Source organism: Petaurus breviceps, unplaced genomic scaffold (genome assembly GCF_028583685.1).
Source record: "Petaurus breviceps papuanus isolate PSGF00001 unplaced genomic scaffold, PetGlider_PUasm1.0 90822, whole genome shotgun sequence".
Classification (NCBI taxonomy): Eukaryota; Metazoa; Chordata; class Mammalia; order Diprotodontia; family Petauridae; genus Petaurus; species Petaurus breviceps.
Genome location: NW_027187351.1, coordinates 21,508,517 through 21,530,143, shown reverse-complemented (window position 1 = coordinate 21,530,143; position 21,627 = coordinate 21,508,517). Strand labels below are relative to the sequence as shown.

General features: G+C 41.0%; 1 long non-coding RNA gene across 1 annotated transcript; it reads left to right on the top strand.

The window, feature by feature from the left end:
- Nucleotides 1-11,270: 11,270 nt before the first annotated feature.
- LOC138148177 (uncharacterized) lies at nucleotides 11,271-18,038 on the top strand. Its single transcript, XR_011164989.1, has 2 exons — nucleotides 11,271-11,501; nucleotides 16,876-18,038. It is a non-coding gene; the product is annotated as an uncharacterized lncRNA (long non-coding RNA).
- The last annotated feature ends 3,589 nt before the right edge of the window (nucleotides 18,039-21,627 follow it).

Here is a 21,627-nt window from a genome sequence, read left to right as displayed (position 1 = left end):
AATAAAATTAGGCAAAGAAGAGACTAAGTTATCACTCTTTGCAGATGATATGATGATATACTTAAAGAATCCTAGAGAATCAAGTAAAAAAAAAACTATTTGAGATAATAAATAAATTCAGCAAAGTTGCGGGATATAAAATAAACCCACCTAAATCCTCAGCATTCCTATATATTTGTAATGAAATCCAACAACAAGAAATAGGAAGAGAAGTTCCATTTAAAGTTATCGTAGACATTATAAAATATTTGGGAATCTACTGTCCAAAATGAACCCAGGACTTATATGAACACAATTACTAAATACTTTTCACACAAATAAAGTCAGATCTAAATATTTGGGGGGCGGGGGGAAAACATCAGTTGCTCTTGGCTAAGTTGGCCTAATGTAATAAAAACTGACCATTTTACCCAAATTAAATTACATATTTTGTTCCATACCAATCAATCTACCAAAAATTATCTTATAGATCTGGAGAAAATGGTAACAAAATTCACCTGAAAGAATAAGAGATTAAGAATATCAAGGGAATTAGTGAAAAGAATTGCCAGGGAAGGAGGCCTAGCCATAACATATTTCAACATGTATTATAAAGCAGCAGTCATCAAAACTACTTGGTACTGGTTGAGGAATAGAGTAGTGGATCAGTGGAATAGATTAAGAACAGGAAACACAGCAGTCAATGACTACAGTAATCTACTGTTTGATAAACCCAAAGACCCCAGCATCTGGAGTAAGATCTCACTATTAGACAAAAACTGATGGGGGAAACTGGAAAATATTATGAAAGAAAGTGGTTATAGATCTATATATAGTATCTGACAGATATATAGTATCTGACACCATATACCAAAATCAAGTCTAAATGTGTGCATGATCTAGGTATAAAGGCTGATATTATAAGCAATGTGGGGGAGTAAGGAATAGTTTACCTGTCAGATTTATAAAAAATGGAAGATTTTATGACCAAACAAGAGTAAGAGAGAATTATGAATTGCAAAATGGATAATTTTGATTACATTAAATTGAAACATTTTTGTACAAAAAAAGTCAATGTAACCAAGATTAGGAGGGAAGTGGCAAATTTTGAATGAATTTTTGCAACCACTGTTTCTGATAAAGGCCTAATTTCTAAAATATACATAGAACTGAGTCAAATTTATAAGAATAAAATCATTCCCCAATTGATAATGATCAAAAGATTTGAACAGTCATGTTTCAGAGAAAGAAAGACTTTTATAAGCATAAGAAAAAAATGCTCTAATTCACTATTCATTAGAGACATGCAAATCAAAACAACTCAGAGGTATCACATCTCATAGGACATATTGGCTAAGATGACAAAACAGGAAAATGATAAATGCTGGAGATGACATAGACAAATTAGAACACTAATGCATTGTTGGTGGTGCTGTTAACTAATTCAACCATTGTGGAGAGCAATTTGGAACTATGCCCAAAGGGCTATAAATAAGTGCATACCCTATGACCCAGTAATACCACTTCTGAGGCTGTATCCCAAAGAAATAACAGAAGTGTGTGTGTGTGGGGGGGAACAACATATCTACAAAAATATTTATAGCAGCTCTTTTTGTGGTGGCAAAAGTTGGAAGTCGACCTTCCCTAATCCATGTAAAAAGGGGACTCTAAACAAACTTTGGAGCTGGAGAACCCACAAAATGACACAGAGAAGCTAAGCTCCTACTGAGGACAGACTGGCAGGTGGGCAGGAATTGGCCAGCCAGTGCTCTCGGAGCTGAGCCCAGTCCCACACAAAGGCTTTAGTCCCAGCACAGGCCAGACCAGCCCCCAGCCAGAGGGACTCCAGATCAGCAGTAGCTATGGGTTTTTCCAGATTTATCAATGCATAGATGCAAAGGACAAAGTAAGAGGTCAGTGCATTATGGACTTTGGGACCCAGTAAGTGGGAGTGCATGGCTTTTGCCCCTGGGGTGAGAAGCCACTGAGACACCAGCACAGTAAGCCAATGCCACTTGGCAGCTTTACCTCCTGGCTGGCAGAGTGTAGGGGTACCAAGCACCAGTCTGAGGGGTAATTTCTCTTGCTTTAACCTTCTTGGATCTGGATTGCAGTCTAGGGTAGAGGTTCTGGGATGTAGGTCCAGGTTGCCAGAGCATGTGGAGAACTCAGAGAGGGCACCCATCTGATAACTCCGGCAGCTGAGAAAACCCCAGCGTTTGGGATGAAAACTCCCCTGTCTGGTGACAGATTCCTACTGTGGCAAAAAGCCAAAGGGTCAAGTGACTGAGGGATGACATGACAAGGCAAAGGAAACATAGCAGACAGAAGATTTCAACATTAGACTCCTATTATGGGGACAAAAAAGGAGGAAAGCATGGAACAGGAGGAAGACAGTGAAGTCAGAATTCCTGCACCAAAAGCTTCAAGGAAATTACGAGCTGGATAGAGGCCATGGAGGACCTTTAGAAGCATATAAAAGAAGTGGAGTGAAAATTGGGAAGAGAAATGAGAATAATGCAAGAAAATTATGAAATGAGAGTCAACAACCTGACTGAGGAAAATAACACCTTAAAAAATAGACTAACTCAACTGGCAAAAGAGGTTCAAAAAGGCAGTGAGGAAAAGACTGCCTTAAAAAGCCGAATTTGCCAGATGGAAAAAGAAGCTTTAAAGCTCAATGAGGAGAATCATTGCTTCAGAATTAGACTGGAGCAAATGGAAGCTAATGACTTTATGAGAAATCAAGATGCTTTTAAACAGATCCAAACAAATGAAAGAATAGAAGGCAATGTGAAATATCTCATGGGAAAAATAGATCCAGGAGAGATAATTTAAAAACTATTGGACTTCCTGAAAGCCATGATCAAAGTAAAAACCTAGAAATCATCCTGCAGGAAGTTCTTAAAGAAAACTGCCCTGATGTTTTAGTACCAGAGGGCAAAATAGAGGTTGAAAGAATCCACCAATCACCTCCTGAAAAAGATCCCCAAAAGAAAACTTCTAGGAATATTGTAGCCAGGTTCCAGAATTCCCAGCTTAATGAGGGAATATTACAAGCAATCAGGAAGAAAAAATTTGAATATTGTGGAAACACAATCAGGATAACCCATGATCTGGCAGCTTCTACACTGAGGGATCAAAAGGTTTGGAATATGATATTCTGGAGGTCAAAGGAGCTGGGATTAAAACAAAGAGTCACCTACCCAGCAAAACTGAGTATCATGTTTGAGGGTAAAATATGGTCATTCAGTGGAATAGAGGACTTTCAAGCATTCTTGCTGAACAAAACCCATAGTTGAATAGAAAATTTGACATTCACATACAAGAAGCATGAGAAGTATGAGAAGGTAAACAGGCAAAAGAAATCATAAGGAACTTAACATAGTTGAACTATTAACATTTCTTCATGGAAAAACAATAATTGTAAGTTATGAAACTTTTCTCAGTAGCTGAAGGGAATATATATATATATATATATATATATATATATATGAGGGTATATGGGTATATGAATACGTATGTGAATGTGTGTATATACGTGTACAGGTATACATAGATAGAGGGCATGGGACCAATTTACCAGGAAGGCATGATACTTAAAAGGTGAAATTAAGAGGTGAGAGAGGAATATAATGAAAGGAGATGGGGAGAGACATAATGGGGTAAACTTTGTCATATAGAAGAGGCAAGGGAAAATGGTTACAATGGAGGGGAAGAAAAGGAGGGCAAAAGGGAAGGGATCAACCTTATTTCCATTGAATTTGGCTTGAGAAGGGAATGAAATACACAATAAATAGGGTATCTCACCTTCCAGGAGAGTAGCGGGGGAAGGGGACGAGAGGGGGGATTATGGAAGGGAGGGCAGGTGAGGGGGGAGGGAAGTTGGAAGCACCCACTTTTGAAAAGGGATGGCATCAAAGTAGAGAATAGAACAAGTGGGATAGCAGGGAGGGAAATATAGTCAGTCTTTTACAATATATCTACTATGTTATTGTTTTGCATTAGCTACACATGTACAACCCATAATGAACTGTTTATCTTCCCAGTAAGTGTGTGTGACAAGGGAGGAAGGGAATGAATTTGGAGTTCAAAGTTTCAAAATAAAATATTCATATATATATATATATATATATATATATAATTAATACAATTTTACATGTAATTTGGAAATAAGATATACAGGCACTGGGGCATTGAGATCCACTGGAAAAGTTGAAAGGGGTATGGGAGAAAATATGGGAGAGAGGAGATTGGAGGATGCAATATCCTGTGGGACTGCTATTTTGGGGTGGGAGGTAGGGAAAAAATGGGGAGAAAATTTGTAAGTCAAAATCTGGCAGAAATGAATGGTGTAAATCACAAGTCAATAAAGCATTTGAAAAAAAAAACAGAAAAAAACGGAAGTCAAGGGCATGCCCATCACTTGGGGAATTGTTAAACAAGCTGTGGTATATAATGTAATCGAATACTGCTGTGCTATAAAAAAATGAGGAGCAGTACATATGATGACTAACTTTGATATACTGGACTCCTCCCAGCCATACAAGGTTACATGACAACTACAAAAGACTCATGATAGAAATGGGTATCCACAACCAGAGAGAGAACTACAGAGTCTGCTGATTGAAGCAAAGTATTTGCTCTCTCTCTCTCATATGTTTTTTGTTTTGTTTTAACCCTTCTTTTTTTATTGTTTAGCCCATTGCTTATAATCTTTACAACATGACTAACATTCAAAATGAAGCTATTTGTAGAACTTATATTTGATTATATGCCACTATGCTGTGGGGGGTAAGAAGGGGGAGAATATTGAAATTTAATTATTGTGGAACTGAATGTTGTAAACTAAAAGTAAATAAAAAGAGATCAATATAAAAAAATAAGCATTAATGGATACTCTTATTCTTGTTCTTTATAATTTCTCCCTTCTCTTCATGACTTCTCCCTTTTATTCTCTATAACTCCCTCATTCATGTTGTATGACTGTATGCTCATAAATATTTGCCTTTCCATTGCCCTCTGCATGTTTTAAATTGAATTATTAGGAGATTATAACTTCCCCTGATTTAATACCAGTGAGCAACTTGGAGAATATTTTATTAAAAGTAAATCTTTTTTTACCTTTCTTTTTCTAGTATCTTATTGTCCCAAAAAGAAGGCTTCACCTCTGCTCTCACAAAACATTATTTCAATTTTTATTTTTAGTTCAGGTCCCAAGGAAAGAAAAAGACAAGCAAAGCTTTGGACATTTGGCTATGAAGCTAGTAGTGAGTAAAAGACTTAAAATATATATATATATTTAGTTTTCATCATTCATTACCATAAGATTTTGAGTTACAAATTTTCTCCCCGTCTTTCCCCTACCCCCATCCCAAGGTAGAAAGCATACTGAATAACGCTTTCCCCAATTTGCTCTCTCTCATATCCTCTCCCATCCCCCCTCAATTTCTTGTAGGGCAAGATGGATTCTATACCCCTGTGCCTTTATATCTTATTTCCCAGTTGCATGTAAAAAACAATTTTTTTAACATTTGTTTTTAAAACTTTGATTTCCAGATTCTTTCTCTTCTTCCCTCCTCCCCCACCTCCTGGGAAGATAAGGAATTCAATATATACGGTACATGTTTATTTACACAAAACATTTCCATAGTAGTTTTATTGTGAAAGACTAACTACATTTCCCTCCATCCTATCCTGCCCACCATTTAATGTACTTTCTACTTTGACCCTGTCCCTTTTTAAAAATGTGTACTTCTAAGTGGTAGCTAGGTGGCACAGTGAATAGAGCACCAGCCCTGGAATCAGGAGGACCTGAGCTCAAGTCCAGCCTCAGACACCTTAACACACTTACTAGCTGTTTGACCTTGGGCAAAACACTTAACCCCAACTGTCATTCCTCCCCCTGCAAAAAAATAAAAGTAAATTAATTTAGCCTATAATGTTGGGGAGTCTAGGTGGCACAGTGAATAGAGAGAGCACCAGCCCTGGAGTCAGGAGCTCCTGAGTTCAAATCTGGCCTCAGACACTTAACACAAAAACTAGCCATGTGACCTTGGGCAAGTCAACCCAATTACCTTCCAAAAAGTAAAAGAAAAAAAATGTACTTCTAACTACCCTCTCCCCCAATCTGCCATTTCTTATATCATCTTCCCTCCTGTCCCCTTCCTCCTTACTTTTCAGTAGGGTAAAATACTCGATTTAGTGTGTTTGTTATTCCCTCCTTAAGCCAAATTCAATAAGAGTAATGTTGACCTATTCCTTTTCACCTTCCTGCTCTTCTCCTCCATTCTAACAGCTTTTGCTTGCCTCTTTTATACGGGATAATTTACCCTCTTCTGTCTCACCCTTTCTCCTGTCATATTCCTCTCTCACCTCTGAATTTTATTTTTTAGATAACATCCCTTCCTTTTAGACTGATTCTGCACCGTCTGTCTATCTATACATGTACAGATATATACACACACTCATGTGAATAACAGACTTCCAATTTTTTAAAATAAACATTAGTAAGAAGGACAGGTGAATTAAGTTGTCCAGAAATTACTTTGGGGGGCTGGTGCAGAAAGACAAACCTGAAATTACAAAATCTTGCCACTTTTTCCTCCTCCAAGTAGATGATGCTGATTTTGTTGAAGTATTATTTTCAATCAAATCAACATTTTTATTAAGAATCTGACACATCTTGGGTACTCCTTAAGTTCTTGTTAAAGTAAAGCAAAAGACAGGCCCTGCACTCAAAGCCATCATTCTAACAGCTATGCCCAATAAAGAGATGTAGTTAGATGGTGAGAGATTAAAGATAGAGCTCTTTATTTCTATGTCTTGTCTGTTCATAGACATATTAATATTGCATATATTATTGCATATTATATTGCATATTAAAAACAGAAGGAAAACATTAATATTAAGAGCTATCGAGGGAGGCATGTTATAGAAATTAGGGTTTATCTAGTAGTCTGAAGGAAGAAAAGAAATCCAACAGATAGAGAGACAAGGAAGGGAAGAATTCCAGTCATGGGGTAAAAAAATTCTGTAGTTAGGAATTGAAGATTTTTGTCCAAAGACTTCAAGGATGTGGCTGTATCTATATTGCAGAATGCTTGATGAGGGGAATAACATCTAAGAAAATTGAAAAATTGATAGGGATTCAGGTTAAGAAGAGTTTTGAATGATAAATAGAGGATTTTTTTTTATTTGATCATGGAAGTGAAAGGGAGCTGCCAGGATCAAATATAAAATGTTCTGTTTGTCAATCAAAGCTCCTCATTACCTTGGGAAAAATATAAAATGTTTTCATTGTGCAAATAATGATTGTCTTCATGTTGGTTCATAACAATTCACATGCTATATGGCTCTTTCTTTGGTTATTTGTGCTCTTCTACATTCACAATTTAGTTACCAACATGCGGTTTAAAGATTCTTGTTCTCATTTAGAAATAAAAACCACTCAAGGGTCTCTATCATTGAAGGCATACTGACTGGTTTCTGAACCAACAGAATTTTGTAAACAGGAAGATTTCTTTTTTCTTCTGATACTTTGCAAAAAAACAAACAGAACCTTTGATAATGTTCAAGGAATCGTCAACTGTAATTTAAAAAAATCATGTCAGATTAATGTACTAATGTGGGAAGTCAAGAAATCAGCTGTAGGTGATGAATATAAATTGTTCAATCTAGCTAGCACTAACCATCTGGGAAAGAGTCTGCAGTGGATGAAATAATATAGTTAAGCACATTGTCTACATGGGAAACGCTGGGAAGCAGCAACAAGAAAAAGACTGATGTTAGCAATGCCATCCGCAGGAGATTATAGAATACCAGAAATGGGGAGGGCTTCCTTTCTCAGAGAACACATCTAAACTCTTCAAATCTCCTCAGTTATATGCCAGTATGGATTCATTTCTTACAAAATGCAAAAAATAACTTTACTTCTACAGCATCTAAGAATTCACTTCCAGGAAATTGGGATAAATTCTTCATGGTTCTGACCCTCCAAAGCAAGAACATAGATAGAAAGAGGAACTCTATGACTGGTTTCCAGGGAAAAAAAAGATGCTCAAATAGACAATGATATGACTTACTGACAGTTCTTTCAAAAATGTAATTTTGTTAATTGAAATTACATAATACTTCTTTAACACTATTGATTTTTTTTTTCTTTTGGAGACTGGTTCTCTTTATAACTCCCATACTATTAGGTCAGAGGCAAGTAATGAGTCCAGTCTGACTTCTGATCATGCTTCAGCTTTGAATTGTTCCAATTTTGATCTAAGCTGCTCGCCACTCCATCTTAGATGGCCTAATCACTTTTCAGTCTTTGAAACTCATCATCTTTATGCTAGATTTGGTTTAGATGCTAGTTCAGGTTAGCTAGTTGCCATTCTGCACTCCTAAACACAAGTAATCCTCAAGTCTAAGCCTCAAATCTAATCCATCCTAGCATGGATTACACATAGTTACCTGCTTATTGACTCACTTAAGAAGAATAAATTATTTTAAAGGAGAAATCAATTTTTAAAATAATAATTTTTTAATTTTTATATTCTTTTTAAATTCTGAGTTATTAATCCTCTCTCCTCTATTTCCTCTATCCTCATTGAGAAGGCAAGAAACTCAATATATGTTTTATATGTACAGTCATGCAAAACATATTTCCATATTAGTCATGTGGTGAAAGAAAACAAAGACCAAAAATAAAATAAAACAAGTAAGATAAAGTGAAAAAGTATGATTGTATCTACATTCAGACTCCATCAGTTCTTTATCTGGAAGTAGATATCAATTTTTATCATAAGTTTTTTTGAAATTGTCTTGAATCATTTTACTGAAAATAGTTAAGTCATTCACAGTTTATCATCATACAACAGTGATGTTAATGGGTCTACTGTTCTACTAGTTCTGCTCACTTCACTTTGAGTCAGTTTGTGTAAGGCTTTCACGGTTTTTTTGAAAGAATTCTGATCATCACTTCTCATAGCACAATAGTATTCCATCACAATCATACACCTTAACATGATCAGCCATTCCACAATTGATCAGCATCTCTTCAATTTCCATTTCTTTGCCACTATGACATGAGCAGCCATAAATGTTTTTTTTTTTACAAATGTAGCTCCTTTTCTCTTTTTTATATCTTTGGGATACACACCCAGTAGTCATATTACTAGCTCAAAGGGTATGTACAGTTTTATGGCCTTTTGGGCATAGTTTCCAATTGGTTGCTGGAAGGGCTGGAGATCAGTTCACATGTCTACCATCAATGCTTTATTGTCTTAATTTTCCCACATCCCCTCTGACATTTGTCATTTTCTTTTTCTGTCATATTAGACAATATGATAGTAAAAAGGAATACACTTTAAAGCAGTTAGTATTGACTGCTTTTATTTTTAGTCTGATTGAAGGATTGAGCTCCCTTCTTTAGGTAAAACTATACCTGTCAAGCTAAGTGAAACTAACGTAGATATTCTCCTAAATGTGTTTTACCTAAAGATTTAGGGAATAGATAGATAGATAATTCTTTATCATTTACTAGCAGATAATTTAGAGTAATACATATATTGTTGCAGTAATAAACTAATTATGGTATTGTATAACTCTTTTTAAAGGCTAAATTCCCCTTTCTGGTTCCTGTAAAAAGGGGTAGGAGTTGACTATAGTTTGACATTTTCCAGTCCTAGTGAATAAGCTCCTTTTTTTTTCTTTCTCTCGAGCTGGAGGTTAAGTAGTAAGTTGAAAAACATAATCTTCTAAGGCTAGTCTTCCATTTCTGGCAGCTAGAGAATGGGGGGGGGGAGGGTGACTGCTAACCACAAACCACAAGTTTTTCTTTCCCAGTCAGTTTAAAATACAGACGATTTTAAAGGAATCTTTCTGGTTATAGAATGATATAGCTGCAGGTGAGAGACTCTAAGGCAATCTCACTTTAACAGCTAAATGTGCCAACAGTACAAATTTTGGTTAAGAAAGCCTAGGAAAACTGATGTTGAGTGAGAAGAGCAGAACCAGGAGAAATCTGTACACAATTACAGCCACAACGTATGTGTAATGATCAACTTTGATAGACTGGGTTCTTCTCAGCAATGCAAGATTATATGACAACTCCAAAAGACCCATGATGGAAAGAGAGGTCTACAATCAGAGAAAGAACTAAAAACTTTGAATGCAGATTGAAGTAAACTACCTGCTCTCTTTCTTTTTCTTGTTTGGTTTTGTTTTCTCTTTCCCATTGTTCATTCCATCAGTTATAATACTTCTTTACAACCTGTCTAATGTGAAAGTATTTGCAAATCCTATACTTGTTTGCATGTTGCCATGGGTGGGGGAGTGAAGAAGGAGGGGGAGAAAATTTGAAACTCAAGGGATTAGGGAACTGAATTTTGCAAACAAAAATAAACAATGAAATTAATAAAGACAAAAAAAAAGAAAGCCTAGGAAATGTGAACTAGTTAGATGATCTTCCTTGTTCAATGAAATTATGTTCAAAACAAGTTTCTTAAGATGGTTATAATCTTTTTATTACTCTATTATAAAAATATGGTTTATAAAACATTCCTTTGTCACTAGTCACTGAGAAATTAGTTGACCTGATTTAATGGTAATCTTTCAACTGTTACAATTAAATCATTATTTATTTACTTGACATTTTTGCACTTCAGAATTATTTTCAATTTCAGATAATTAATTTTAACAATAGGTATAAGAGGGTACCTTTTTTAGTTATTTAGAGCATTTTTTTTTCATATGACCATAGATAGCTTGATTTCTTCATCTGAAAACTGGATGTTCATATCCTTTGACAATTTATCAGTTGGGAAATGATGTGTATTTTTTAAAATTTGAATCAGTTCCCTATATATTTGAGAAATGAGTCCTTTATCAAGGAGACTTGCTGTAAAATGTTTTTCACAATTTTCATTAATAATTGTGTATTTCCCTACATTCTAATTCTCCCTGTTTTTTTCTCTCTCTTTTTACCCTGTCCCTCCTCAAAAGTGTTTTGTGCTTACCACTGTCTCTCATAAATTGTCCTTGTGTCTATGAGCTCCCTTTCTCTTATCCCCTTTGACTCCCACTTCATTGTAGGATAAGATTGATTTTTATAACAAACTGCTTGTGTATTTTATTCCCTTCTAATCAGAGGATGGTTCAAACATTGTCTGTCACCCCATCTTTTTCTCCACTGCCAAAACTCTTTTGTGTCTCTTTTATGGGAGATAATTTTCTCCATTCTATCTCTTCCCTCCTTATTCTCTTAGTGTATTGATGGGGGAGGGGAAGGGGTTTTGGGTGGTGCCATGGTTGCTTTGAATGAATATGGGGGTGATCACCATATAAGGCCATAAATGTAAAACTGCGATGTGATTGGCTCGGATTCGCTATATATTTTCTTGTGTGAGAGGGCGCTCTCTCTCTCTCCGCCATGTAACTGTTGAAGAATAAACCACCCCGCTTCACTCCTCCGCCTTCTGTCTGGTGTTTTTCCCCGTGAGGGGCCGGTGACGACCGAAGACCCGGGATGGGTAAGTGAGAGGGCCGTGGGGCTAGTCGTCCAGATTTTGGCGCCCAACGCGGGGCTGACCTTTCGGGACGACTAGCTGGCGGACGGCCTGCTGGACGCAGCTGGTCTGCTCCAGTCGCCAGGCAGCCTCGAGGCCACTGTAGCCTCGGGAAGAGGATAGGATGGGAACAGGGCATAGTATCCCTGTATTTAGGCCGGAGGAGGAGGAGAAGGGGGTGATAGCGGAGCAACTTTATAAGCTCTGCGCCCAAAGGGGGGCAAAAATCCCCATTAAGACCTGTAGGGAGTTTATAGATAAGATCTGGGACATATGCCCTTGGGTCAGGCATGTCGGCATACAGGCCAATAGATGGAGAGTTGTGGGACAGCAGATGGCAGCTTTTGAGAATGGCTGCCCTGGTTCGCTAACACCCACTGATTTTTCGGTTTTTAAGATAGTGGACGCGGCATTGAATCCTTCCCCGATTGCCGCTTCCCGGTCCTTGGCCACACAGGTGGGCTCCTCATTAGCCAGGTCAGATTTTGAGTTAGAAAAAGGAAAGAATAAGGAATTGAAGGACCCAGGGGGCTTCGGTCAATATCCGTGGGAGGACTTAAGAGCTGTGGTAATGAATCAGGCAGCGGATAGTTCCGCTAGCAGTTCAGAGGGGGAGGATGAGGGTGGAGGGAGTGGGCGCCAGGAGGGCGCCCGGGGATCGAGGGAGAGAGGAGGGACCCGGAAGGGCACTCCCTCACGTAGGGAGAGGAGGGAGAGACGGGAGAACAAAGGGGAAACGGATGCAGGGGGCGTGCTCCCCGCTTCCGCGCCCTTTACCTCCGCCTTGCCACCAAGCACCTCCTGTTTGCCAGGCAATTACTGTCCTGCCCGGTCTTTCGCTGCTAGTTCCGCATATGTCGCCCCTCCCTGCCCTCCGCCCCCGCCTCCTCATTATGAGAAAGGGCGAGAGGCGAATATTTGTGAAGGAGAGGGGTTAATAAGGCGGAGCCTCCGTGTGGCGGCGGAGGCGGGCGCGGAGGTGGACTTCGCCTCTTGGGATGTCTATCCCATTTTCACTGATCCCCTTACGGGTCAGCGTACTCATTCTCCCATCCCATATAAGACACTGAAAGAGTTCAAAGAGGCGGTGACTAAGTATGGCCCTTCTTCACCCTATGTTAGGAGGCTACTTATGAACCTAGTGACCGCTCACCCCTGGACCCCGGGGGATTTTGACGAGCTAGCTATGTCCTGTCTAGACCCTGCTATGCATCTTGCCTTCCAGGCACAAGTGAAGAGGGAGGCCAGGCATTTGGCCCGACTTAGACCCGGCAGGGCCCCTCAAGACACTGAGCACTTAATTTGTGGCACTGGCCATTTTTCCAACCCGGCCGTGCAGGCAGCCTATGGGCAGTTAGAATTAGATGATGTCAAGGCCGCACACATAGCGGCCTGGGAGAAGGTTTCTGCCAAGGGTATGACAGGGGGCCCTAAATTAGTTGGCCTGAAACAAAGACCTGATCAGACCCCCTCTTTCTTTTGTTAACCAAGTTCAGGAGACGGTCCATAGGACCCTAGGCAGCGGCCCTGGGATGGACATACTCATTAAGCAGTTGGTTAAGGAAGGCTTGCGCTCCAGGGAGGCAGCTGCGGTGGCATCCCTGCCATCGGAGGCCCCCTTGGAGGACGTCATAGATAAGTTAATGGACCTGCCCCCGGAAAATCCTATTGCACAGTTGGTTTGCACTGCCCAGGATAGGGACCGCCAGCTTGTACAGGCGCTGGAAAAATTGACAGTCTCGAATACAGAGAGGGAACAGAGCCTCTTGGCGGCTATACAACAACTCAGCTCGTCAGCCCAGAAAGGTCCCGGCAGGCAGGCTTGTTTTCAATATGGTCAATACGGCCATTATAAGGCCCAGTGCAAAGCCACCTCCAGGGGAACACCTCCTAAGTGTTTTAACTGTGGACGCCTTGGCCACATAGCGCGGTTTTGTCGCGCCAAGAATAAACAGGGCAGCGAACAAGCCCCTTTGGAGACCGGGGTCTCCCCCGGATCTCAACCGCAGGGAAACGGCGGGTGGAGGGGCCCAGCCGCAGGGCCCCTCCCCCATCCTCGTTAAGCGGCAATTATCCTCAGTTTGTAAGAGTCAGGGCCTCTCCTGGAAAACAACCCTCCATCTTTACACTTCCCCCTGGAGAGGCGATAACAGTCCCTGCCCATTTGCCTTTCCACCCAGCTGTAGTGACCGGCCTAGAAGGCTCTCCTGACTTTGAGGTCCCCACCCAAGTAGCAGAGGATATGGAGGCAATGTTGACCCTGTTTAATCCACACTGCACCCCCGCCTCCATATGGGCTGATCAGATCATTGCTAAGGCGTTTCCCTTCGGCCCCTCATCCCAGCATCCTTGCCAATTGAATTGGGCTCGTTCCATCACTTTGAACCGTCCCACTTTGATTATTCATGTTGAGACTTATCCGATCTTAGGGATCATTGATACGGGGGCTGATTGTTCAGTCATTAATTTGGATCAGTGGAGGAAAGAATGGCCCTTGATGGTTACATCCACACCGGTCCAGGGAGTGGGGGGGAACAAGAAAGCTCAGAGATCGGCTCGTGCCCTCTCATGGTCGGTGGATGATAATGCAGGCAGGTTCACTCCTTTGTGTCTCCCCGAGCTGCCTTATGCTCTGTGGGGGCGGGATGTCCTTGCGCAAATGCAACTCTCCTTAGTAACCCCGGATTGCTTACCGGGAAATGGGTAGGGACCACTCTCGATTTGAGCTTCGCCCCGAAATTGACCTGGACAAATAACCGCCCGGTCTGGGTTGAGCAGTGGCCCCTTAAAGCCGAGAAGCTCACTGCTTTACAAAAAATTGTTGGCTCCCTTTTGCAGGATGATAGGATTGAACCCTCCTTTAGCCCATATAATTCCCCAGTTTTTGTCATTAAGAAGAAATCAGGAAAATGGAGGATGCTCGTAGACCTCAGAGCTATAAATGCCTGTTTGCTCCCGATGGGCTCATTACAGCCTGGCTTACCTATGCCCGTAGCTATCCCCCAAAATTGGCATATCGCAGTCATTGATATCCAGGACTGCTTTTACAGCATTCCCCTGCACCCTGGGGACAGGGAGAAGTTTGCCTTTTCTGTACCCTCTATAAATTTCCAGGCTCCCTCTAAGAGGTTTCAGTTTAAGGTTCTGCCCCAAGGAATGGCTAATAGCCCTACCCTCTGCCAGTTCTATGTCGCCCAGATTTTGGAGCCAATTAGGGATCAATACAAAGAGTTCATAATTATCCATTACATGGATGATATTCTTGTTGCTGGCCCCACAGCTGGAGAGGTACAGGAATGCCTTTCCTTCATGATGCAGGCATTGGCTCAACAGAATTTTGTTATAGCTCCCGAGAAGGTACAGAGGCACCCCCCCTATGAGTATTTGGGACACAGGATTACCGCTAGTACTGTTCAAAGGACCTTGCCTCCTATCAAATTGAGTGCTTATAAGACCTTGAATGACTTCCAGAGGCTGGTTGGCGCCTTCCAATGGATTAGAGCCACAGCCCCCTTGCCTGCCAGTGTGATGCAACCTTTGTATGAGCTGCTCCAAGGAGACTCTTCGCTGAGTTCCCCTAGGAGTTGGACCCCAGAAGCGGTTCAGGCAGTCGAGGAGGTTCTAAAGAGGGCCCAGACCACCTTGACTCGTTACATTCCCGGCTCTCCAGTTTATTTCCAAGTACTGAGTGACAGCGGCCCACAGTGGGGCTGCCTGTTCCAAAAGCAGGGATGTCTAGAATGGTTGTACCCAAAGGTGAGCAAGGCGTCCCTGGTGGATAAATGGGAGGCTTATTGCCTTTTTGCCCTTCAGGCTTTACATCGTTGTCGTTGCCTGTTTGGGTGCGACTTTGCCTTGAATTGCTCCATTTCCCTGGAGCTTGCCATGACTTTAGCCCAGGAATCCCTGTCCTGGGCGACCCTTCTGACTTCGGTGAGGACTTGTAAGGTCTCTCGCCCTGCTTTGCTCCGTATGTTTGCCTCTTTGGAGCTGAGACCCCCTATACCGGTGGTGTCTGGCGTGCCCGTGCAGGGCCCTAATGTTTTTACTGATGCAACAAAGGACCACCGCGCAGTAATTCATGATCCGAGTGTTCCCCACACCTGGCTTTTCAATACTCCATATACATCCACCCAAAAGAATGAGCTGTTTGCTGTGCAACAAGCCCTTCGGCTATATGCTGATGTTCCTTTTAATTTGATTACAGACAGCCAATATTGCGCCCTCATGCTGCCCCGCCTCCCTTCCGCGTATATTTCTCCGCGCACTGCGGTCTTGAGGCTCCTTCAAGAGGTTCAGGAGCTTCTTCATCTTAGGCGCCACCCTCTTTATGTGCTGCATGTTCGGTCGCACATTACTGCTGTGGGTCCCATTTACTCTGGGAACGCACAAGCGGACCAGGCCCTCCACGCAGTTAGCCTTTCCCCACCCTCTCTCCCCCCGAAAGATTCCCCTGCACAGTTGGCACATGCTAAGTTCCATATCTCAGCTCGGTCTCTTAGGGCTCTTTATGGTGTGCCGAAGAGCGAGGCCAGACTTATTGTCCGGTCATGTATTGTATGTGCCCCCTTCCGCCCTCGCATTAAGGAGGACGCATTTAACCCCCGAGGTACTGCCCCCAATGAGCTTTGGCAAATGGATGTTACACATCTTGGCTCTAAGTTTATCCATGTTTGTGTTGATACCTTCTCATCTTTTGTCTTTGCTTCCCTGCAGCCTCGTGAGTCAACCAGAGCTGTTATTGCCCATCTCTATGAAATGATTTCTATCCTAGGAGTGCCATTAGCCTTAAAGACTGATAATGGCCCGGCATATACTTCCAAGGCCTTTGCCTTGTTCTGTACTGAATTTTCTATTCAACATGCTACAGGCCTCCCCTACAACCCTACCGGGCAAGCCCTTGTTGAACGGGCAAACCGTACACTTAAGACCGCCCTGTTTAAACAGAAAGGGGGAATATGCAGGTCGGTCACTCGTCAAGAGTTGACCCAGGTTGTCTTTACCTTAAATTTCCTGCAAGTTAGAGATGACGGCACCACTGCCGCCATGAGGTTCTGGAGCACCTCCGGTGAGAACACCACCTCTTCTCCATTGACCCTCCCCGCACCTAACCGGGCACTGCCCGGTTCCAGGGTAATGTGGCAGGATAACGAGGGCCAATGGCATGGCCCTGTAAAAGTGGTTGGAAGAAGGCCCGGCCACCTTTCCTTTTTTCCAAATAATGACCCAACAGCGGTACAGCAATGGGTGCCCCTTCACAAAGTTAGGGATCTTGACTAAGGCACCACCCCCGACAGGTTGGGGGGTGAGGAGAATTCTTGTTCTTCTTATCTTTCAGATTGTCGACTCACCCTCCTCATCTTGGGTCTCCTTGCTGAGAATGCCGTGATGGAATTACGCTGGGGACTGCTTTCCACCTTCCCGAGACCCATGCCTGTGACTTCTTCGGCACAAGTTTTTCCTCGTTTATTTACAGTTAACAACACCCTTAAGCTCCCTGTTCTGCACCTCAACAACGACACTAGGCCGGTGGAAAGTAACAGGACAATATCACTTAATGGGACGTTATGTTTTCAAATCACACCCACAGTCAATCCGGAACTGTCACCATGTGTCGGGCTGTTTCCTCAGGAGGCTGTGTGGTCCGACCGCCTCAACTTTACAAGCAAGAAGGCAATTGGTCTGCCGAATACGAACAACAGATAAGACAATTAAGACTGGCTATTGCATCGGTGAATTCCACCTCTGTCGATCCTGCCGTTCTTTCCGGACTGTCTAAGTGGCTGCATGATGTTACAACCTGGTTTTCACAGTGGGGAGGCTTAACCTCCTCCACCGTGGTGTTTGTTCTTGTAATTATTTTGCTTTTGTATTGTGTTTGCAGGCTACGGCGCCGTCAGGATGGCTACATGCTTCTGACCCAACAGGCCCTTTTTACCCTCCAAGAGGGGGGAGATCCTCAGGTATGGTTCCAGGCCATGGAGGACGTGTGACACCTGGGGTAAGACGGGGGTGACTCCATGACGGGCAACTCCTCCCTCCTCGGCCGCCTAAGACAGGACCCAGGGTGTCGGTGTCCTAGGACGGGTAAGGTTCGAGTGAATCGGAGGTGACCTAAGCCAGAGGCCCCCGCACCGCACGTCAGAGTCCTTGGGACAGGACCCCTGAGTGGTAATGGGATTTTTCCGTGGTCCTTCGGGCAAGAAGCATGGTCACCTGTGTCGCCTGTAGCGAGAAGCTTAGCAGCCTGTACTGCCAATTCTTTTGGCATATAGAATTTTTGTTTGCTTTAAAGAAAAAGGGGGAGTTGATGGGGGAGGGGAAGGGGTTTTGGGTGGTGCCATGGTTGCTTTGAATGAATATGGGGGTGATCACCATATAAGGCCATAAATGTAAAACTGCGATGTGATTGGCTCGGATTCGCTATATATTTTCTTGTGTGAGAGGGCGCTCTCTCTCTCTCCGCCATGTAACTGTTGAAGAATAAACCACCCCGCTTCACTCCTCCGCCTTCTGTCTGGTGTTTTTCCCCGTGAGGGGCCGGTGACGACCGAAGACCCGGGATGGGTAAGTGAGAGGGCCGTGGGGCTAGTCGTCTAGATCTGTTGCGAGGGTAAACGCCCGCAACAGTGTATTCCACTTTCTCACCACTTAATTTTATCTTTTTAGATATCATTTTATCATAGTCATTCCTTTTTTCATAGCTTACTTGTGTGTGTCTATGTATATATTTACAGATAGATAGATACATACATACATATATACATACATACATATACGTTACATATCATTTCATCATAGTCAACTCATACCTTTGGATTCTGCCTATGTAAACTCCTTTTAACAGTCCCAATAATGATAAAGTTCTAAGGAGTTATAAGTATCATTTTAGCATGTAGGAACATAAACAATTTAATCTCATTTGTTCCTTTATAATCTCCTTGATGTTTACCTTTTAATGCTTCCATTTAGGCTTGTTTTTAAATTCAAATTTTCCATTCAGCTTTTTTTGTCTTTTCATCAGTAATGCTTGAAAGTCCTATATTTCATTAAATATCTATTTTTCCCTAAGTATGTGATTCTTGGTTGTAATTCAAACTCCTTTACCTTCTGGAATATCATATTCTAAGTCATCCAGTTCTTCTGTATGGAAGTTACTTGATCAGGATTGTGGCTCCAAAATATTTTAATATTTCTTTCTGTCTCCTTGCAATAATTTGGCTGTAAGTATTCATGGGGGTTTTCATTTTGACACATCTTTGAGGTGATTGATGAATTCTTTTGAATTCTATTTTACCCTTTGATTATAGGATAAAAGGACAGTTTTTCTGTATAATTTTTTGAAACATGATGTCTATATTCTTTTTTTTTGATCATGGCATTTAGGTAGACCAGTGATTCTCAGATCATCTCTTCTCACCCTATTTTCCAGGTCAGTTGTTTGGTGCTATGAAATATTTCATATTTTCTTCTATTTTTTCATTCTTTTAATTTAATTTTATTCTTTCTTGATATCACATGGAGTCATTAGCTTCCCTTTGTCCAATTCTAATTTTTAAGGAGTGATTTTCTTCATTGAATTTTTTTAAATTATCTTTTCCATTTGGCAAATTCTGCTTTTTAAGAAGTTCTTCCCTTTGGTGGATATTTGTGCCTCTTTTACTATTTTATCTGTTTTGTTTTCTAAGATATTATTTTCTTCAGTATTTTTGTACCTTCTTTACCAAGCTGTTTTTCTCTTATTTTGTCATCACTCTTTTTGAATTTTTCTTCTACCTATCTTATTTGATTTTTAAAATATTTAAAATATTTTTGAACTTTTCCATATATTCTTTTTTGGGGGCGAAGAGGAAGGGTCAGGGGCTGAGACTAATTCACAGTTTTCTTTGAACTTTTTACTTGTAGCTGTTTTTACTTCATCATCTTCTTCTGAGTTTGTGTCTTCATCTTTCTTGTCACCATAGTAACATTTTATGGGTAGGTTCTTTTTTGTTGTTTGCTTGTTTTCTATCCTATTCCCTGATTTTGAACATTATGTTTATGTTGTGGTCCATTTTTGGCCTGAGGTTGGACTTTTCTCAAGCTACAGTATTTTTTACATTGCTGTTTTCAGAGCCAGTTCTGGGATTTGTAAGGTTTTAGTGTTTCTAAGGTGGTGTGATCTGGGAAAGAGTTGTGATCACTCTCCTAGTCTCCACTCTGGTCCTTAGTAAATACCACCAGTCCTTTGTGATTTCAATTGATACTGCTCCTCAGAGGTCCCTATTCCTTTGGGGTCAGGAGTGATTCTGTCCCTCAAGTCTTCTGCTCCCTCTTGAAAACTGATAGTGTTCCTCTTGGCCCTTAACTATGACCTAAGGGTGTTTTCTAGGTAATGGAATAAACAAACAGAGACCATTCTTGAGTCCAGAGCTAGCACAGGATTCCTCTGTAACTATTTCTGATATGTAGCCAGGGCCTCTTACCATCTCCATCTTGAGAACTTGCAAAGCTGTTGTTGCTTCTGTCAACTCCAAGCATATCCCCCTTTTCATGATGTCTCTTTCTGTTATCCTGTGATGTCCTGGAATGGAAATCTGTCTCACCCTGGACTCTTGTTGACTCTGGCATTCCAGAATTCAATTTGAGGCATTATTTTAAGGTTGTTTGGAGGTGATTGTTGGGAGAGCTTAGCTGAGTATTATTTCTACACTGCCATCTTGCTTCTATCCAAAAAGTCTTTTAGTGAGGTTTTTGTTTTACTCCTTCCATTTGGCTAATTCTACTTTTTTAGAAATTGTATTCTTCAGTGATTTTTTTGCTTCTTTTACATTTAGCCAATTCTGGCTTTTTTTAGTCTTTATTAATTTGTTTACTTTTAGTTTACAAGATTCATTACCACAATTCCTTGAGTTTTGAATTTTCTCTCTCACCCTCTTCCCCTCCATGGAGGCATACAATCAAGTATAGTATCTGCAAATACTTTCACATAGGCATTAGTCAGGTTATAAAGAAGGATTGTAACAGATGGAGTCAAGAATGGAAAAGAGGAAAAAAACAAACAAGAAAATGAAAATGGGCAGGTAGTTTGCTTCAATCTGGGTTCATTCACAGTTCTTTCTCTGGATGCAAACATCTTTCTCCATAATGAGTCTTTCGGGTTTGACTTATGATTCTGGATTGCTGAAAAGAGTCCAGTTCATCAAAGTTGGTAGTCACACGTACTTTTTGTCTGTAATTGTGTACACATTCCTCTTGGCTCTACTCTTCTCACTCAGTATCAGTTTGTATTAGCCTCTCCAGGTAAATATGAAGCCCATCTGCTCCTCATTTCTTATTGCACAATAGTATTCCATAACACAACTTGTTCAGCCATTCCCCAACTGATGTGCATCCCCTTAATTTCCAATTCTTTGCTACCACAAAAAGAGCTGCTATAAATATTTTTGTACATATGGGTCTTTTCCCCACTTCTATGATCTCTTTGGGATACAAACCTAGAAGTGGTATTACTGGGATGAAGGGTATGAAATTATTTATAGCCATTTGGGCATAATTCCAGATTCCTTTCCAGAATGGTTGGATCAGTTTACAACTCCATCAGCAATGCATCAGTGTTCCAATTTGTCCACATCCTCTCCATCATTTATCATTTTCCTGCTTTGTGATCTTAGCCAATCTGACTGGTGAGATGTGATACCTCAGAGTTGTTTTAATTTGCACTTCTCTAATCAATAGTGATTTAGAGCATTTTTTCATATGCTTATAAATATCTTTAATTTCCTCCTCTGTAAACTGCCTGTTCATATCCTTTGATGATTTATCAATTGGGGAATGACTTGTATTATGTATTTGACTCAATTCTCTGTATATTTTAAAAATGAGTCCTTTATCGGTGACATAGGTTGTAAAAATTCTTTCCCAATTTTCCACTTCCCTCTTAATCCTGATTACATTGGCTTTGTTGGTACAGAATCTTTTCAATTTAAGGTAATCAAAATTATCCATATTGCATTTTGTAATGCCCTCCAATTCTTGTTTGATCATAAAGTCTACCCCTCTCCTCAAATTGGACAGGTAAAATATTCCTTGCTTTCTCAGATTGCTTAGA